The sequence below is a fragment of the Symphalangus syndactylus genome, chromosome 9, assembly GCF_028878055.3.
Source record: "Symphalangus syndactylus isolate Jambi chromosome 9, NHGRI_mSymSyn1-v2.1_pri, whole genome shotgun sequence".
In the NCBI taxonomy this organism is placed as follows: Eukaryota; Metazoa; Chordata; class Mammalia; order Primates; family Hylobatidae; genus Symphalangus; species Symphalangus syndactylus.
Window position 1 is genome coordinate 35,516,012 of NC_072431.2, and position 14,314 is coordinate 35,530,325.

A 14,314-nucleotide genomic window follows, 5' to 3' on the forward strand; every position below is an offset into this window, starting at 1 on the left:
TCTTTATTTAAAAATTTCAGTATTTTGTTCAGGGTGAACTTTTGCATTGGTTTGTATTTTTTAAATAATGCTTTAAAATAGAGAGTGTTTTGGGGAGCCCATATTGGAGCCTCAAGCAAAGGGAAAAATCAGTCATATTGATTATATCTTTATTTAAAATTGTGATATTTTGATAATTACAGAACCTTTGCATTTTTTATTTTTAAAATATTACATTAAAATACTGTTTATTTTTTACTGAGTTTTTGGCTCCTGTTTAAATTTAGCACTCAAGGCCAGTTTTTCACCCTAGTCCTGGCCCCGCATTGTACACAGGCTGCCCCACTCTCTCTTCAGGAGGAAATATAGTCTTAATCCAAGGCCAATGCTTGGAGAGGGGATTAGCTATGAGCCATTAGCAGCCAATATTCCTGGCATCTGGGGAACTGAGTGCCTTGATTTTGAATAGGGGCATGGTGCCTACCATAGTATCCACTGTGATACTATGATGTCTACCTATAATGAGATTGTTTTGTCATATAGTCATTCACTCATTGGGATAGTAAGATTGTCATGAGGGACATAAAGACTTATGTGAGAGGAACTTCAAGAAGCCTGACTGGAGGCATCTGACACTTACCTCCTCCACAGACAGGAACCAAAATAGCAAGTACATAAACAAACTTCGAATAGAGCATCTAAGAGAGAATACTGGAATTCAACAGAGAAGGAACAGGAAGCACCTGAGGCATGGAAGGAGCAGGAAGGGAGGCAGTCAGCTCAGCTGGGATCAGCTGGGAGCTCATAGAGGCTCCCTAGTTCAGGAAAAGGGTAAGCAGTAGATACCCACCTTTCCATATTCCCAACATGGACTCCTGAGACCCTAGCCATGGGAGACCCCATCACAGGCTCTGAGAATAACACAGGGACCTGTCTAGAGATGACACAAAGGCATTGCTCTACAGTGGGAGTTCATAATGGTCCAACACACCCACCAAGTCCTAAGCAGATTCACCCTGGGGCCATTTTGAGAGCCTAGAACCCACTGGAGGTTGCATCCTGCCCTCGGGCCCAAGAGCCCCTGCACCTTCACAACCCTGGAGCCCCACTGACACCATTCTGTGTCCACCCAGAGAGCCGTAGCAGCAATAACACCAGTCAGACTCAGCAGAATGGCAGGGTCCCCAGCACTCCAGCACACACAGTGCCCTGTATGCCAGGTAAACGGTGGTGCAGCACCCTAGGGAGGCTCTCCCAGGACAAAGAAAGCCAAAGCACATAATCTCTATGGCCAGAGAACCACCCACCTGGGACAGCTACCACATATAATGACCTTGCCCCCAGCAGCAGGGCTGCTGCAATCACACTCTGAGGACAGACTCTCTTATCACCAGCCACAGCCACTATTGCTGCCACCAGAAGCCAAAACACATGCAGCTGGTCACAACTCCATCTACCAAGCAGCAGGGCTGCCATCACGCATTTGCACATTTCCTGAGAACTAGTTTTCCCTGCTGCTACTACAGCTGATATACCACTGCCACTGCCATTGGGGACTAAAACATCGCTCCTCCCACACAGCCTAAGAACTGCCTGCCTATGGCTATAGTTACTGTCAGAAACTCTGCATCTACCCCAACAGCAGGACTGCAGCATACTTGGACATACCCTAATGGCAGGCTTTCCCTGCCTACCACCCCTGTTGTAGCAGACTCCCAAGCTCTCTACTGGGAGCCTGAGTGTCACTCCACTCTGCCCACCACAGCAAGGGCCTGATTACATTCCTGGGGTCCCTGGAAACAGGCCTACCTGGCTTGGCACTCCCCCCACTCCAGTGCCCTAGAACACTGTCTAGGGGCTTACCTCACCCTGTCCACCACCACTGGCATCTGTGCAGTCCTCCTAGGGCTGCTACGACCACAGCAGCACCCACTGCACATACTACCTAGGGAACGAGGGACTGACCTACCTAGCTCATTGTAGATATCACTGACACCAATGTGTGTCACTTCAGAGCCCAAGGATTGCCTTGCCATTACTGCTGCCATCACCCACATCACACATGTTATCCAGGGACCAAGGACCCACTCGCCTGACTGACCCACCACTACCACTGCAGCACCTGAGCCACCTGGAGACCTAAATATTGGCCTGTTTCAACCCACTAACACTGGTGACGGCATATGCCAACTGGGAACCCGAGGCCAGGCATACTTGGTCTACTGCTGCCGTGACTGGGATCTGATGACTGGCCTACCTGTAATCCTCATCCTCAATAAAACCTCACCATAGCCTCCACTAACAACAACAACCTAAGCCACTGAGGAAATCACAGACACAACTGATGCTGTTTACAGCTGAATAAATCATATGGAGACTACACTACTGCATGCACCCAGAATCAGAGCTAGTGTCCTACCCAACCAACAGCATAGATGTATCTTCAGGAAAAATCCCTTCCCTTGTAAAAGCCAAAAAAAATTGGAAGAAGTGACTGTTACACTGGAGGTACGGTAATCAACAAAAAAACACAAGAAACCAATCCAGGCAACATAGCAAAGCCTTGTCTTTGCTAAAAATAAAAATAAAATGTTAGCCAGGAATGGCAACACACTGCAGGCTATAGTCCTAAATACTTAGCAGGTTGAGGCAGGCTTGAGAGTAGGAACTTGAGTTCATAGTGAGCTATGATTGCAAACAGAAACTAATTGAAAGAAATCAGAAAAACAATTCAGGATGTGAGTGAGAAATTCACCAGAAATAGATATAATAAAAAAGAACAAACCAGAAGTCCTGGAAAGAAAGAATTCAATGAATGAAATTTTAAAAATTCATCCAAGAGCTTCAACAAGAGGTCAAACAAAAGCAAAAATCTCAGAACCTGAAGACAAGTCTTTTGAAATTGCCCAGTCAGATTTTTTAAAAAGAAGAAAAGAGAATAAAAAAGAATGAACAAATCTTGTGACATAAGAACACCATAACACAACTAAATACATGAATTTTGGATGTTCCAGAAGGTGAAGAGACCAAATAGATAGAAAACCTATTTAACAAAATACTAGCTGAAAACTTCCCAAGTCTAGCAAGAGATTTAGACATACAGATATGGGACGTTTATAATCCCTAAATAGATGTAAGTCAAAAAAGTTATTCCCCGCCAGGCGCTGTGGCTCACGCTTGTAATCCCAGCACTTTGGGAGGCCGAGGCGGGTGGATCGCGAGGTCAGCAGATTGAGACCATGATGAAACCCCGTCTCTACTAAAAATACAAACAAAAATTAGCCAGGCGTGGCGGCGGGCGCCTGTAGTCCCAGCTACTCGGAGAGGCTGAGGCGGGAGAATGGCCGGAACCCGGGAGGCAGAGCTTGCAGTGAGCTGAGATCGCGCCACTGCACTCCAGCCTGGGCGACAGAGCGAGACTCCATCTCAAAAAAAAAAAAAAAAAAAGTTATTCCCCAAGGCATATTAAGGTAAAAGTCAAAACCAAAGATAATTCTAAAAACAGTAAGAGAAAAGTGTTTAGTCCCATATAAGGGAACCTCTGTCAGACTAACTGGGGATTTTTAAAAATACATATAGCAAAAACATTACAGGTCAGGAGACAATAGGATGATATATTCAAAGTGATTAAAAAAAAAAAACTGTCAGCCCAGAATACAATACCCAGCCAAGTTGCCCATCATAAATGAAAGAAAAATAAAATCTTTCCCAAACAAGCAGAAACTGAGGGAATTCATCACTGCTAGACCAGAGCTATAAGAAATGATCAAGAGCATTCTATATCTGGAAATAAAAGAATGATATCTACCATCATGAAAACACATGAAAGTATAAAACTCACTGGTAAAGCAAACCCACAAATAAGGAAGAGAAAGAACCCACATGTTATCACTACAGAAAAACACCAAACCACAATGATAAACAACAAAAGAGAAAGAAAGGAAAAAACAAAGGAAAAAGATAGAAAATAACCAGAAGATAATTAACAAAATGACAAGGAAAAGTCCACACTTATTAATAATAACCTTGAATGTGAACAAATTAAATTTTCCACTTAAAATGTGTAGACTAGCTAAATATAATAGATTTTTTAAAACATGACTCAACTATATGCTACCTATAAGAAACTCATTTTACCTATAAAGACATATATAGACTAAAAGTAAAGGGATGGAAAAAGACATTCCATACAAATGGAAAACAAAAAAACAAGCAGAAGTAGCTATACTTATATCAATATCATATAAAACAGAATTTAAGTCAAAAACAGTAAAAATAGATAAAGAAGGTCATTAAAACATAATAAAGGGATCAATTCAGCAAGAAGATTTAGAAATTCTAAATATATATCACCCAACGTTGGTATATATAAATTTAATATTATTAGACCTAAAGGCAGAGATAGACTCCAATATAATAATAGTTTTAGACTTTAACACCCCATTATCAGCATTAGACAAATGATCTAGACAAGAATCAATAAAGAAACACTGGATTTAATTCGCAATTTAGACCAAATGCACCTAATCAACATCAACAGAACATTTTATTCAACTGCAGTAGATACACTTTCTTCTCATCAGCATATGAGACATTCTCCACAAAAGACCATATGTTAGGCTACAAAACAAGTCCCAATAAATTCTTAAAAATTGAAATCATACTCAGCATCTTCTTAGACTGTGGTGGAATAAAACTAGAAATCAATAACAAGAGGAACTTTGGAAACTGTACAAATATATGAAAATTGATATGCTCTCAGCAACCATTGGGTGAATGAAAAAATTAAGAAGGAAATTAAAAAAGAAATTTTTGAAACGAAAAATGGAAACATGACATACCAAAACCTGTGGGATACAGCAAAAACAGTGCTAAGAGGGAAGTTTATAACAATAAATGCCTATATCAATAAAGTAAAAAAATAACAAATTAACAAACCAATAATATACCTAGGAGAACTAGAAAAACGAGCGCAAACCAAACTCAAAATTAACAGAGGAAAAGAAATAATAAAGATAGGGCAAAACTAAATGAAATAAAGACAAAATAATTAAGACAAAGGATCAACAAAATGATAAGCTGATTTTTCTAAAAGATAAATAAAATGGATAAACTGCTAACCAACCCAGCCAAGAAAAGAATTTGCAAATAAACACAATCAGAAACGAAAAAGGCGACATTACAACTGATACCACAAGAACACAGAATACCATCAGATACTATTATGAACACCTATACAACAGACTGAAAAACATAGAGGAAATGGGTGTATTCCTGGACATATATAACCTACCAAGAATGAATCAGGAATAAATAGAAACCCTGAGAAGACTAATAGCAAATAACAAGATTGAATCAGTAACAAAAAGTCTCCTAACAAATAAAAGTCCAGAACCAGATGGCTTCACTGCCAAATTCTACCAAACTTACACAGAAGAATTAACACTAATTGTTATCAAAATATTCCAAGAAATTGAAGAGGAGGGAATTCTTCCCAACTCATTTTACAAGGCCAGCATTACTCTGATACACAAACCAGACAAGGGCACAACAAAAAAAGAAAACTACACGTCACTATACATGGTGAATATAGATGCAAAAATCTTCAACAAAATACTAGCAAACCAAATCCAGTAGCACATCAAAAATATAATACAAGTGGGATTTATCCCAGAGATGCAATGGTGGTTCAACGTATGCAAATCAATAAATGTGACACAGCACACCACCAGAATGAAGGACAAAAACCATGTGATAACCTCAATAAATGCAGAAAAAGCAGTTGATAAAGTCCAACAATCCTTCATAATAAAAACTCTCAACAAACTAGGCATACCAGAAGCATACCTGAACATAATAAAGTCCATAAATAACAAACCCTCAATTAGCATCATAATAAATGGGGAAAGACTGCAAGCATTTCCTCAAAGAACTGGAACAAAACAAGAATGCCCACTTTCATCACTCATATTCAGCATAGTACTGGAAGTCTTAGCCAGAGCAATCGAGCAAAGAAAAGAAAGAGAAGGCTTCCAAATTGGAAAGGAGGAAGTCAAATTGATCCTCTTTGCTGATGACATAAAACTGTTAGATATGATAAGTAAATTTAGAAAGTTGCAAGATACAAAGTCAACATAAAAAAAAATCAGTAGCATCTTTACATATCAGTAATGATATAGCTGAAAAAGAAATCAAGCAGGCAATCCCACTTACAATAAACCCCATTTACAATAAACTAAATGCAGGAATAAATTTAATCAAAGATGTGAAAGATCTCTATAAGAAAAACTACAAAATACTGATGAAAGATATTAGAGAGGATACAAAACAAATGGAAAGTCACCCCATGCTCATGGATTGGAAGAATTAATATTGTTAAAATGACCGCATAACCCAAATCAATTTACAGATTCAATGCAATCCCTATTAAGGTATCAATGTTATTTTTAAGTAGAATAGAAAAAACAACTCTAAAATTGTTACAGAACAAAAAAACAGCTCTAATGGCCAAAGCAATACTGACAAAAAAAAAACAAAGCTGGACATATCACATTACCTGACTTCAAAATATATTACAAGGCTATAGTAATCAAAACAGCATGGTATTGGTACAAAAACAGACACAGGTCAATGGAACAAATAGAGAACCCAAGGCTAGGCATGGTAGCTCACGTCTGTAATCCCAGCATTTTGGGAGGCCAAGGTGGGAGGATTGCTTGAGGCCAGGAGTTCAAAAACAGTCTGGGCAACATGGCAAGACCCCAGGTCTAAAAAAAAAAAAAAAAGCCAGGCATGTAGTCTGCTTCTGTAATCTCAGCTACTTGGGAGGTTGAGGCAGGAGGATTACTTGGGCCCGGGAGGTTGAGGCTGCAGTGAAACATGATTGTGCGACAGAGCAAAACTTTGTCTCAAAAACAAAAACAAACAAAAAAACAAAAAATAGAGAACCCAGAAATAAACCCACATTTTTATAGCCAACTGATTTTCAACAAAGGCTCCAAGAACACACATTGGGGAAAGGATATCCACTCCAGTACGTGGTGCTGGTAAAACTGGATCTTCATATGCAGAAGAATAAAACTAGATAGCTATCTCTCATCATATAAAAATATCAATTCAAAATGGATTAAAGTCCTAAAAATAAGACCCAAAACTATAAAACTACTAGGAGAAAACATAGGGGAAACACCACAGGATATTGGCCTAGGCATAGATTTTATGGCTAAGATCTCAAAAGTGCAGGCAACAAAAACAAGAATAGAGATGGGACTATGTTAAACTAAATATCTTCTGCACAGCAAAGGAGATCATCAATAGAGTGAAGAGACAACCTGTTGAATAGGATAAAATATTTGCAAATTATTCATCTGATAGAAACTAATATCCAGAATATGCAAGGAACTCAAACAACTCAACAGCCAAAAAAAACTAATAATCCTATTAAAATATGGGCAAAGTACATAAATAGACATTTGTCTAAAGAAGACATACAAATGGCCAACAGTTGTATTTTAAAAATGTTCAGTATTTCTAATCATCAGTGAAAGGCAAATCAAAACCACAATGAGACATCATCTTACCCCAGTTAGAAGGACTATTAATAAGAATAAAAAAATAACAGATGTTAGTGAGGATGCAGAGAAGAAGGAGCTTTTATACACTGTTGATGGGAATGTAAATTAGTACAGCCACTATGAAAAATATCATGGAGATTTCTCAAAAATCATACTATCCAGCAATCCCATTGCTGTGTATTTATCCATAAGAAAGGAAATCATATCAAAGGGATACCTGCACTCACATGTTTATTGCAGCACTATTCACAAAAGCAAAGATATAGAATCAACCTGAGTGTCCACTATTGGATGACTGGATAAAGAAAATTTGTATATATACGCAATGTAATACTATTCACCTTTCATTAAGAAAGAATGAAATCTAGTCATTTGCAGCAACATGGATGGAACTGGAGGTCACCATATTAAGTGAAATAAGCCAAGCACAGAAAGACAAATATTGCATGTTCTCGCTTGTATGTGGGAGCTAAAAAAGTGGATCTCATAGAGGCACAGAGTGAAATATTAGGTTGGTACAAAAGTAATTGCAGTTTTTGCCATTTAAAAGTAATGTTAAAAGTAATAGTTACCAATTGGCAAGAATGTGTGTGTGTGGGTGGGTAGAGGAATGGATGGGCATAAATTGGTACAAACATATAGTTAAGTAGAAGGAATAAATTCTAATGTTTGATAGCAGAGTAGGATGTCTATAGTTAGCAGCAGTGTATTGTATATATATCAAAATAACTAGAAGAGAAGGATAGAAATGTTCTCAACACATAGAAATGACAAATACTCAAGGTGCTGGACACCCTAAATTCTCTGACTTGATCATCACACATTCTATGTATGTAACAAAATACCACATGTACTGCATAAAAATGTACAAATAATATATATTAATTACAAAAAAAATCGTGTGGCTACCAAAACTCATTATTTCAGGTGCTAGCAAATGTAGTCACAACCAAGACTAGGCTTGAACTCTTCCCTTCAGCTTCCTGACAGCCAAGTTAACAGAGTGAAAGGTCAGATAATTTACTTAGACCTGAGGCGGCCATTAATATTGTCAACAAATTGCTTTGATCTACAGCTCAGTAGCTTTGGTTAGAATTGCTAAGCAAATAAGCCAAAGTGAAATTTTGTTCTATCCCATGGCCTATCTAGTACCTTAACCCCAGACAACCTTCTTACATGGTGATCACAACCAAGCTGGTGGATGGGTATAAATCTTTTATTGCTACCAGAAAAAAAAATCAAAGTGCAAGCTCTATCAAATGTAAGTGAATGCCCATGATGTGTCTAGCATCTATACACTGTGTTCTAGAAGTGTGTTAATTTGGCTTAAAGAAAAACTATAAATTCTTTGTCTTCATTCAGAAATCAGTAATTCTCAAAAGGGAAGTTAGTTTATAACCCCTAGGAAGATCAGTGATTCTCAAAAGGTGGTACGGTTTATAGCCTCTAGGGGTCACATCAGAATCTCTTGAGGAAAATGCTGAAAACTATGCAATCCCTTCTCAACTTTCCCCTAGAGAGAGATTCTAACAACATTGTCTCCAAGTAAGATTTTGTGATTACTGTCATGAATCACTATTATTGATGGGAGAAAAAGTTTATATCAGGTATATTGAGATGCAAAAGGAAAAGAATCACTGTTATAAGCCGAAATTGTTAATAGAAGTGCACATGAAACAAAACAGCAGCAAGATATTACACAATTAGCTGACATGTGTAGTGACATTTTTGCCAGATTATACAGAAGAAAATATAACTGTAGTTTTTTCATGAGCCAAATTTCAATAATAGCTATTAAATGGTATTTAAAATGCATCATTTATAGAAATGACCTTTTTCAGAAGAACTGGAAAATTTTAATTCATATATACTAGCTGAAGGAAAAAAACGTACTTGCTTATATTTCAATAAGCCCTCTCTGCATTGAGAAAAGAATGTTGTTGACTACCTTTTGTTTCTTGGCTCGATACTAGTTCTCTAGCTTTCTTCTTTTTTTTGTTTTCTTTTTTTTAAATACACAATTCTTACTAATGCAAACCTCACATTGACTCAGACGAAAGAGGCAACAGAATTTCTGGACACCATGTACCCTTTAGATAATGTACCTCAACAATGATTCAGTTTCTTTTTCTAATTTTGCAGATCATTTAACAAAGGGTACAGCTGAAAATGGTTTGTGTAAGTGGTTTTTCATCTGTGAGCTTATTATATTTCCTTTGAAAATTGTTCTTTGTGATTTCAACATCTTCTGGGGGTAGGGTGGTGACATTTTATATATATAATATGTATTTTTTCCCTCTCTCTTTCTCTCTGTATGCCTTTTAAATCCAACAGTCACTTCTCTTTCCTCGTGATAATCACTTCTTTTATGGACTGAAAGCACTTTGTGCTTTTTCCTCTGTAATCCTAGTTGATTATACAGTATCTTCATTGTTGCTCGGTGTATAAGTCTTCGAGGTTTCGGCTGCACTGTCCAAATCATGATGAGCTTCAACCATGGCCACTGACGAAACCTCAGGCATTTCGGCTGGTATTTTGAACAAATTTATTTACTGTCTTTATTATAATGTTATCGGACAGTTGTGCATCTAGATGATCTGATGGAGTTTACACTTCAGAGTCACTGGGAATGCCAAAGATTTATTTGCCTCTCATTCATTAAGAAGAAAAAAGAAAGAAAATGTAACTAATTGAAGAGTCTGGATGACAATTATCTTTTTGTGAGTATTTTCTCCTCGATCTCCTCCTAATTTAAACCAATATAATGCTTAACAAATGCCCATTCACATTTCCCAGGTATTTGTTTTGTTTTTTTTTTTTTAAAACAACTAACTCCTATACATAAAGGGGAAGAAAATATAAAAATTTTTTAAACCCTGGAAGAACTTCTAAGTCCTAGAATATTAAAGGAAAGTTGCAGATAAGTTAACCTCACAAGTATGCTACTAAATTGAGATAAATTACAAAAGGAATTATTACAATATGGATTCACTTCTGACCTTTAAGGTGGAAAGTATAAGAATGAAATTCATAAGTTTCATGAATTGTACATGTTTTAATTATTGTTGTATTATGCTTTAAAAGTATCTTTCCACTGGACATTCTTAAATCAAGGTAAAAATTACATTAAAATTGTAGTTGCCATTATATTTCTTCCCATTTATATGTATATGTATATCAGAAAAAAATTTTATGTATTTGTATATTTCTTTTTACATTTGCCATCACTGAAAAGAAAAGTTTTTATAATATCACAGAATACATCAAGAGTAGACTATTTTATTTCTGCCACTGGTAAACTTGATTATTTTCAATAGTTTTCTTCATTGAAAATTGCCATCTATCACTTGTTGGTGATCTTTATCTGAATGTTACTATTCAGAAATATAACCAAAACTTTGTCACTTTTGAAGGAATGAAATTCTTTTTGGGGAAACTATCTATTACATGTAAATTTGTGATATAATGTTATTTGTGGCTTGAGAGTATAATGAAGATGTTAGATTTACACAGAAATATTTTCTCAGTATGACATCAGGGTTGACAGTACATCATTACTTAATAATATTAAAGAAATACAGGCACAAATTAGAAGATAATTTTCTCATTTTTAAAATTCTTTTCATGAAAATAACCTGTGAACCCTTGAAAAAATATTTGTTTTAATACTGATTTAAGACATTATTGGATTATGTGCGATTATAGGAGCCCAGCATATTGCGATTCATGCTTTTTTGAGCTTTTAAGTGTTGCTATTCTTGTGTGCCCTCTGGGCTTACATGTTGAAAATTATTCATGTGACATTCAGGCTGTTCTGAGGGTCATTTGATGAAATTGTTGGTGCATCCCATGGTGCAGGGCCCAAACCACCCAATCTGTCTTTAACAATTGCACTTCCGCAAAGAGGCATGATGGTCGATGCTGGGAGGCTCTTAAATTGAGAGAACAGAGACCAATTCAGAAATACTTTTGCCACTGAGTTTGTGTAACCAGCTTGGATAGCCAGATACATCTTCTTTTTTTTTTAATTCTTAAAAATCAGATAACAATATTTACTAGTTAAGGCTATTTTAAGGATTAAGGGAAGGGAAATGGTGATCTGCTATTTATAGAGTATCGACTATGAATAGGGCATTGTATTTGGTGTTTGAAAAGCTCTGTTTGCAGGTCACACTTTAGGTACTGTTGGTTATGTTAATAGCTCAACTTCAGAGACCTTCTAACAAAAAATTGGTTACTGTAATTTTATTACAATTCCACTGACAAGTGTGGAGACATAGCCCCATTCACGAGGTTTACTCTTTGCAACTGGAGAGTAGCATTCTAATGAGAAAAGAGGCTGAGAAGTTATTCAGACCTCTTCAGATGAAGAAATGTTTGTACCTTCCAATACTAAATTTGCTGTTGCTATAACAAGAACTAAATAAAGATTCAGATTTTGTCAGCCTCTGAATATTTTGGAGTTAGCCAAAGAGGAAAACAAAAACACCTTTTTTTAACTCATTGGTAAAATTCAGGAGCTGCAAAATAAAATAGGTACTACTAAAATTCTATCTGTTGCTTTTGGTTGATCACCTTGTAGAAAGAAATGAACTATGAACCCCAAATGGAACACATATATCTATTAGTAGGCAGATAAATCCAAATAAAAACCATGACAATTTATTTAAAATAATTTTGAACAGAAAGGATTCCCTACTCTGGGTACCACAAAGTTCTTAGAACTTACCCTGGATCCCCTGGATAACTGAGGTTGGTACACATACCCTAAAGTAAACAGCAAGTAAATTCTCTACATGGTTGTCACAAAACCCATGGACTTTTATACATAGATATATATAGATAGATATATGCATATATATTTATATATATATAAGCATATATTTTACATATATAGATAGATAGATATATGCGCACACACACACACACACACACAGAGGAAAGGATATGATCATGATAGGCATGAGGATGGTCAAGGGAGGGTGTAACATCTAAAAAAAATCATGGTAAAAAGAAGTAAAAGAAAACAGAAAACAGAGAGAAAATGTACCAAGAAGAGGCAAATTGAATTTGTAAACATGTGGAAGTTCAGGGCTATTTGCATCATGCCAAGTCCTCACATTCCAGTGACCCTTGCAGACATTACTGTTATAGCATATTAATTGTTATGGATACTTGGATATTCTATGCCAAAAGTATATAGTTAATTTCTAATCACCGCAAACAATAAATGATTCTACTGAAAACATTTAGATTTTTTTAAAAAGGGAAATGAACTAAAAAAAGTAGTCATCAGGTTAAGTGACGAATCACATAAAATAAACCGTAATTTTTAAAAAGTGTAGATAAATGAAGTTATTTCTTATTTAGCCTATTTTTTCTTTATCCTTAATCTATCTTATCAAAATGGATAAAATCACTTTCAGCCAAATTATAACATTTATTGTAGGACGTATTACCTCAAATTTGTAGCCAAGGGTAAATATTGTATTTAAGGTAAGACGTGTATCTTAGGTTTTCTGTTTTGTTTTGATTGTTTTCATTTTTTGGTTTACTTATTTACTCATTTATTAATGTATCATTTCTAACTTCCTGAAACACTGGATTGAAAATGTGTTCTGGACCCTATGTCTAAAAATGTTAAAGTTGTGTGATTATTTGGAGGGGGATTATGTTAGCTTTCCTAGTATTTCCTTCCTTATGAAATCAGGTTGACCAGGACAAAAGAACAATTCCATTGGTGCATTCTGCCTTGCAGAGCAAGGTGTTCACAGGAACCTGTGTGGGCAGGTCACAAAGCCCTTGAATGGTGAGTGAATGAGCGGGATTGACAGTGGAACTCTGGCTGAAAGATTCTTTTTGCTATTTATACATAGAGTAACAATCTACCACGAGATTGTTCTGCTCAAAGGCAATGATTTTGTCAAACAGATTCTCTTCCATTAAGATAAGACTAATGAACAAATTCTAACACTGGCCAAAATATTTGCCATCGTGTTTTCTCCAAGTACAAATCTAAGAAATTAATTATCTTTAGAAAAAATTTTCCTCTGCTCCCCACAGAATTTCAGACCACATTTTCCTGGTGTGGCTTCCTTTCTCAATAAAATGTTGGGTACATACTTTTGTAAATTCAAATATCCAAGGTCAGCATAAGCTCTTTAGCCAGTAACAATAGAGCTTCATTCCACAACAGTTTTAGTTGTCTTTGCGGATACCTCAAGTGCTGAGAGATGAGTTAGTCACACTCTGTAGTTAATAATGTTCAATCATTAGCTGTCTGGTCAGGCCTCTCCTTTTCCTTCATAATATTTTTTCAGTTCATTCTTGATCTCATTTCCATTTCCCCTTCCCCCACAAGCAGCCATTCTAATGAGCTTGATATATGTCATTGAATGTATAAATATCTTTGAAAAATACATAAACTCATTATATGCATGCATGTTTTAATTTACATAAGTGATATTGTGCAATAGATTTCATTCTCTGCCATACTTTTTATTTACTCAACATGCTTTTTTTTTTTTGAAATGGAGTCTCGCTCTGTCACCCAGGCTAGAGTGCAATGGCACAATCTCAGCTCACTGCAACCTCTGCTTCCCGGGTTTAAGCCATTCTCCTGCCTCAGCCTCCCGAGTAGCTAGGATTACAGGCGCCGCCACCATGCCAGGCTAATTTTTTGTATTTTTAGTAGAGACGGGGTTTCACTATGTTGGCCAGGCTGGTCTCGAACTCCTGACCTTGTGATCCGCTTGCCTCAG